Raw genomic sequence first — 6000 nt, forward strand, 5'->3', positions numbered from 1 at the left:
TGTACTTACTATGTGTTTTTAAATGCATTTTAACACCAAGATGGATCATGCATGCTTATATTGTGTGGATTTACTTGTATGATAATACAAAATATGATTTATTTCTGGAATAAGATGTGTAATGTTCTACTTGGCCATGCCTAAGCGCTTTGTGTGCTTACAAGTGCTTATGAGCCAGTTCTAGGACAGCCAAGGCAACTCCAGGGAGTCATCATTGCCATATCGAGATGTATAAACTGACTATGGGCCGTGTTTTACTACAATGTCTATAAACTGTAACTGTTCACTTTCTACGGTCTCTTGACACTTGCAGCATCTAAGCCAATTCTAAACAAAAAGGCCTTTTCAAGTTAGCTCTGTTTCTCACATACCTGCTGCCAATAAATAGCAAAACATGTAAATACCTTTGCCAATGATATGAATCTCACTCTTCATGTATTAGGATTTTGTCATAATTACCAAGTTATACTCGGTATGTGTCATCCAAATTTGCAATAGGAAAACTGACAAATGAAAAACTCAGTGCATTCACCAAACAAGTTAAAGTCTGATTCCAAGTGATGACAAGACTAACAACGTGGAACCCTGCAACCCTCCGTGCTCTTGAGAACCGGGGACATTAAACTGGAGCCTCGATGGGATCCTGTTCACTGAGTTCCTTGACAGCAAGGACATTGCAGCAGGGCCCAGAGGTCAGCTTCTCTGTGGTCAGATCTGGTTCTTCCTCCCAAAGGAAGATCCACAGAGCTGTGCTGCCCTTACTCCACACCCATCAGATGTTCTACTCTTAAGCTGTAAGATGCAACACCAGAAGATTTTTATTTGCAGCATTTATGTTTTCTATACAATTTACGTTTTTACAGTATTTCAGAAGAGTGAAATTTGTGGATTTGTTCTTTGCAGGTTTTCATTAGACTGCAAAGAAAGAGGAAAGGCATGGGTCTGGCCTCTCTAGATTTGGAAGTTAAGAAGTAAGCCGCTTACAACAGATCTTTTTGAGCAATCCTGGGCAAGTGCCAGGTGACATCTCAGAAGTGTCGAGACACACAAATTTGCACAAATACACTATGTTCCCTGCTTTCTGAAATTATGGTCTGCGTACTACTGTGTGATATCGCAAACTACTCTATTTATTGTATTTACTTTTATTCCTAGTCGGAAATCAACAAAGAAGCTTGTCATTTTTTTTATTCCTTGTAATATATAGGAAGTAGAAACTATTCAGACTATAGGGAATAAAACACATAGCATTTTAAAAAGATGCATTTATTTTATTTTATGTGCATGAGTGTTTTGCCTGTGTGTATGTATGTGCACCATACACATGGCTCCTGCCCTCAGAGGTCAAAAGACAGTATTGGATTCCCTGGACCTCAGATTATAGACCATTGCAAACCACTAGGTGGGTACTGGCAACTGAACTCAGGTCCTCTGCAAGAGCAACAAGTGCTGTTGATCACTGATCTATATCTCTAGCCTTCAATACAGAGGTCTTTTTTTTTGGGGGGGGGGGCTGGTATTTAAATACCAGCAGAATTGTGCTTTAAGATCAGTTTTAAAGCACATGTTTGTGTTGTCAGCTTTTCAACAACTCAGCTGTGCCGAGGATACAGGCAAGGGAATGAGCCGACAGAGGATGGATAAATTATATTTTTCCAAGTAATCATTCCAAAGTAAATTCTTAGAGATCATAGAAACTATTTCAAGGATTAGGTGGAATGGTTTTGTGTTGGTTGTGCCTTATCTGTTCTTCCTAGGGGTTGGCAGGGATGATTCCTTAACTGGGTGCTTCTGTCGGTTCAGTTATTAAACCAGACATCAAGAGAATGGGGGAAAATAACAATACTTATGGGAAAGTATCAACCACCTCATCACAAGGAAACCCCAGACACTGAAATAATAGAATTTGTGCAATTATGTGGGAATCACATACTGTTCATGTCTTCTGATTATCATTCCTAATCTGCCCCTGCGACAACTTGAAACGCTTTCATTCTAGTCACAATGAGTGTGTGTGTGTGTGTGTGTGTGTGTGTGTGTGTGTGTGTGTGTGTGTGATAGTCAACTTTAAAACAGAGCATTTTGATCTCAGAGTAGCCGGACTAGAACCGCTAAGAAATCAACACTGGATACCTTTCTTTCATTTCCAATAATTCGTTAGAGCTTTAAAATACACAATTTCCCGCAAAACAGGCAGTGTCTGGGTGATAAATCCATGTGAGAAAACCTAAAGTCAAAAGGGCCAAGTTCATAGTGTCAGTGAAAAATCTTTAAGTTACACAAAGACCAACCTGCTTTGGCTCCTGGGGATGTTGCATTCTTCTGCACCATATAGCAAAGTTATGACATGAGTTTTTTCTCTCTGAGATTCTTACCTCAGTACATGGATGCTAAGACCCAGGACGAGTAAACTAAGGTTGAGCCTTCATTGTTTTTACGAGGATGGTTTGAAATTATACGTTTTGCTACATCTTCAGAGATTAAAAACTGGATGTGCAAATCATTAAAAGATGTTTTTGATTCTGCTGAAATAAACGCATAACTTAAACCACATATAACTCCTAGCAATTTGGACCCATTACAGAGTTCTAGCTTCTTTTTTACGATAGTTACTAATTAAAAAAGTGTTGCTGCCATGAGCCCGAGTCTTTGACATAAAAGTTTAATTAGTAAGGGGCCCTGACATAAAAATGGAAATAGGAATACAGACAAAGCTGCAAGCTGTTACGTCTCAAGTGTATGGTGAAGATTAAGGACAGTCACTAAAGAGCCCTGCAAAGAAGAAATGGGTAATAACTCTCTATAGAGGAAAAAAGAGTTTTCAAGTTGTATCTATTTTAACTTTTGTGCATGTGTGTGTGTGTGTGTGTGTGTGTGTGTGTGTGCATACGCGTGTGCACACATTGGCACTTACGTGCAGGTGCCAGCCACAGCTGGACTTGCAGCGAGTTGTGAGTTGATCGCTGTGGGTGCTGGAACAGTACTGATACCCTTTGCAAGAGCTTCAAAAGCTCTTAACCTCTGAGCCATCTCTCTAACCCCAGGAAGAAGAGTTTGTGACAGAAATTTGAAACAGTATTAATCTCTCCTACTTCGGGGGCGCGGCATTCCCAGTTGTTCTACCATCCCCCAAATTGGAATGTAATTTCACAAGAGTCACTTTTAGAGAATGGGTGATGGGCTATTTTAATATAATCCTGGATATAGGTTTAGATTGAAAATGGGAATTGGGACCATAATTAATTATGTTGCCAAGTTTTTTAAACTCTGAAAAGGCAAAGTGATGAAAATGACATTTCATAGGGCTGCAGCCCTCTCCAAGTTCACGAGTTAAACTGGTAAAATGACAGTATCTTTTTGACAGTTGATCAGTCCCATATGTGGGATGAGTGTGGAGAATGAATACAGTTATGGTGTTGGCCCTTTCGGAAACCACTGTAATAAGAGACTGACATAAAACCAAGTGCGTGTAAACACAGACTTCGGCTAGGGTGATGGCCTTATTAGCACTCTTAATACTTAATGATGAATAATAATAAGTGCCGACCTCCCCCAGCACACTCTGCTCCGTATGAGCGGTGCCTCTTGCACCCATCCATCACCCTTTTAGGATAATAACACAATTCAAAGGCGTGCAATTCTCAGCAACAGTTCCCTTGGGAGGGAGGGCGGCTTTATCTGTTTTATCTCTACTTTTGTGATTGAGCCCAGGGAAGGTTTTACTTGCTTGAAGGGGGGCGGGGAATGGCGTAGGGGTCCTGTTTATTTCCATGGATGACTCCCCCAGTTTTCACAGGCACTCGGTGGGAGGAGATGGGGAGGAGTGGAGACCCTCTTCTCCGAAAACCATAAAAAGGGCCACAAAGCAAGTAAAAGGAGGGGGGAGAGAGAGAATGAGAAAGTAGTGTGTTGGAGACCTGCAGCTTAGGGCAAATAAACAAATCATTCCCTGTAGTTTGAGGACAAAAAGACAAGAAGTAAATAGATCACCATCCCAATTTATTTAAAAAATTCTCTGTTTTGTTGTTGTTTTTTAATCAAAACCAGAAATTTTTCTTAGGTTCATTCTTGGTTCCAGGGAGCTAACTATGCCCAGAGCAAAGATAAACAGCGTTCTGGAGGACCAAGGAGGAGCGCGGTGACCTATAGAGGATTGGGGTGAACCGCTTCGATATACTCTGGCCAGAAAGGGCCTCGTCACCCTAGTCCAGCCTAGTGCAGTTGAAGCGATCTACTGTGAGAACTCTCAGACTTCAGCCTGGGACGAGGGAGAGGGGAAGAGTGGGAACGAAGCGCGAGCGACAAAAATGAAAGGGCGCCCCAAATTCAGCAGTTTGCGAAGAGCCGGGTAAGAGCGGAGCCGGTCTGAAGGCTGGCATTCCGACTCCGAGAGTTCCCACCGCTGCGACAAGGAGAAAGTTGGCTGGAACCAGAACGTTCCCCGGGTGGGCACACAGACTGGGGAGGTCGCCACACAAGGTGGCTGCTGCGGCGGGAGGGTGTCCCGACCTCCGAAGCTGCTCTGCTCTGCTGTGTAAAGTATGCGCGGGACGCAGACCACCCAGCTTAGAGAAGTTTCTCTAAGGATGCCGCCCTGCATAGCAGAGGACAAATGAGGAGAGAGCGCGGGGATCCTGGGCGAGTCCCAGAAGATCCCCACCACCGCAGCGCCATCACCATCTGTGGGGTGCTTGCCTCCACGCTCCCCGCCGCGAGTCCCTCAAGCTTCGCAGACCCACGCGGATGCCCCCACCCCGACCCCACAACACCCAGTCCAGCAGAACTAGAATAGGGGGAAGGTTCTTTAACCTGGGAGGAAAGCAAAAGCGCACCCGCAGCCGGCCAAACTCAGTGTCCAGGAAGGCTAGGATAAAGCCAGCGCTTCCGTGGACCCGCTCCAGCCTGACGCCGCGTGTCCAGCTCCCCAGCCCTAGAAATGTGTCTGCCCACCTAAAGCCGCTCACCGAGGCCAAGCCATAGGGAGAGATGCCCACGTCCCTATCCTAGGCACTTCTGATCTTATCCGTCCTGTGTTTGGACGCATCTCAACCGGGACCCTGGTCGGACCAGATCTGTACCCGCGCAAGAAGGCGTCGGGGAAAAGAGGATTGCTTTGCTCTTGCTCCTTACCTTAAAGAACTTGTTTGTTTTTCCTAGCGGGAAGAGGAAAGTTTGTTTGATTTATCTCTCCCCGAAGATGTGGTGTGTGGGGAAAGTCCACGTCCCGGGATCCCACCAAGATGTCAAGCACGAGGATCCACGAACCAAGGGGGACCTGCACGCTGGGGAAGAGGCAGATGAAAAAGCAAATTCGATTCCTCAAGGGTCTCAACTTTGTGGCGGGAGCTGCGAACTTCCAAGCCGGGCAGAAGGCCGGCCGCACGCGGCTGCAAAAGTTGCAGCAAGTAGTGCAGGCAGCGGCACCCCGCCTGAGGTCTCGGGGCAGCACGAACTGATGCGGGCGCCCAGTGGCGGGAGGATGCTGAACCCGCCCGCGGAGCTGGCGCTGCTGGACAGGCGGGCTCGCTAAGTGCCGGCGCGGGCTGCTAAGGCAGAGCCCAGCGCACCGGCGACAGAGGAGGCAGCTCTTAAGCGGCTCGCTTAGCTCCGTTCTCTCGCCTCTCTGGGCAAGGAGTGCGCTCTGGCTCCGAGTGTCACTGCAGAAGCTTGAGTCTCTGCCCCTCCCAGCCTGCCCGCCTCTGCCCGCCGCCCCGCCTTCCTCTGCCCGCAGCTCCCCCTCTGTGCCTCGCGCCCTCTCTCCCATTGCGCGCTAGCGTGCAACACACACACACACACACACACACACACACACACACACACACACACACACACGTTCCCTCGCTGCCTCTCTCTCCCATACATTCCTGTCCAGCGGGACCCACGGGGGTGGGGGGCTCACAGGACACCTTGCTCTCTTTAGGTCCCTGCCACAGGGGTGGGGGTGGGGGCGTAAGGAGTGTCTGAGGCCTCCGTAATGGTGCACGACCTGGCCAGAGGTGC

General features: G+C 47.0%; 1 protein-coding gene across 1 annotated transcript in view; it reads right to left on the reverse strand.

Moving 5' to 3' along the window:
* Positions 1-5668, reverse strand: part of Ndnf (neuron derived neurotrophic factor) — a 44971-nt gene extending 39303 nt beyond the window's left edge. The window contains exon 1 of the mRNA XM_075983931.1: positions 5131-5668. The gene's annotated coding sequence lies outside the window, so the exon portion shown is untranslated. The remainder of the gene's footprint in view (positions 1-5130) is intronic.
* Positions 5669-6000: the final 332 nt, after the last annotated feature.

This window comes from Microtus pennsylvanicus, chromosome 8 (assembly GCF_037038515.1).
Source record: "Microtus pennsylvanicus isolate mMicPen1 chromosome 8, mMicPen1.hap1, whole genome shotgun sequence".
Lineage (NCBI taxonomy): Eukaryota > Metazoa > Chordata > Mammalia > Rodentia > Cricetidae > Microtus > Microtus pennsylvanicus.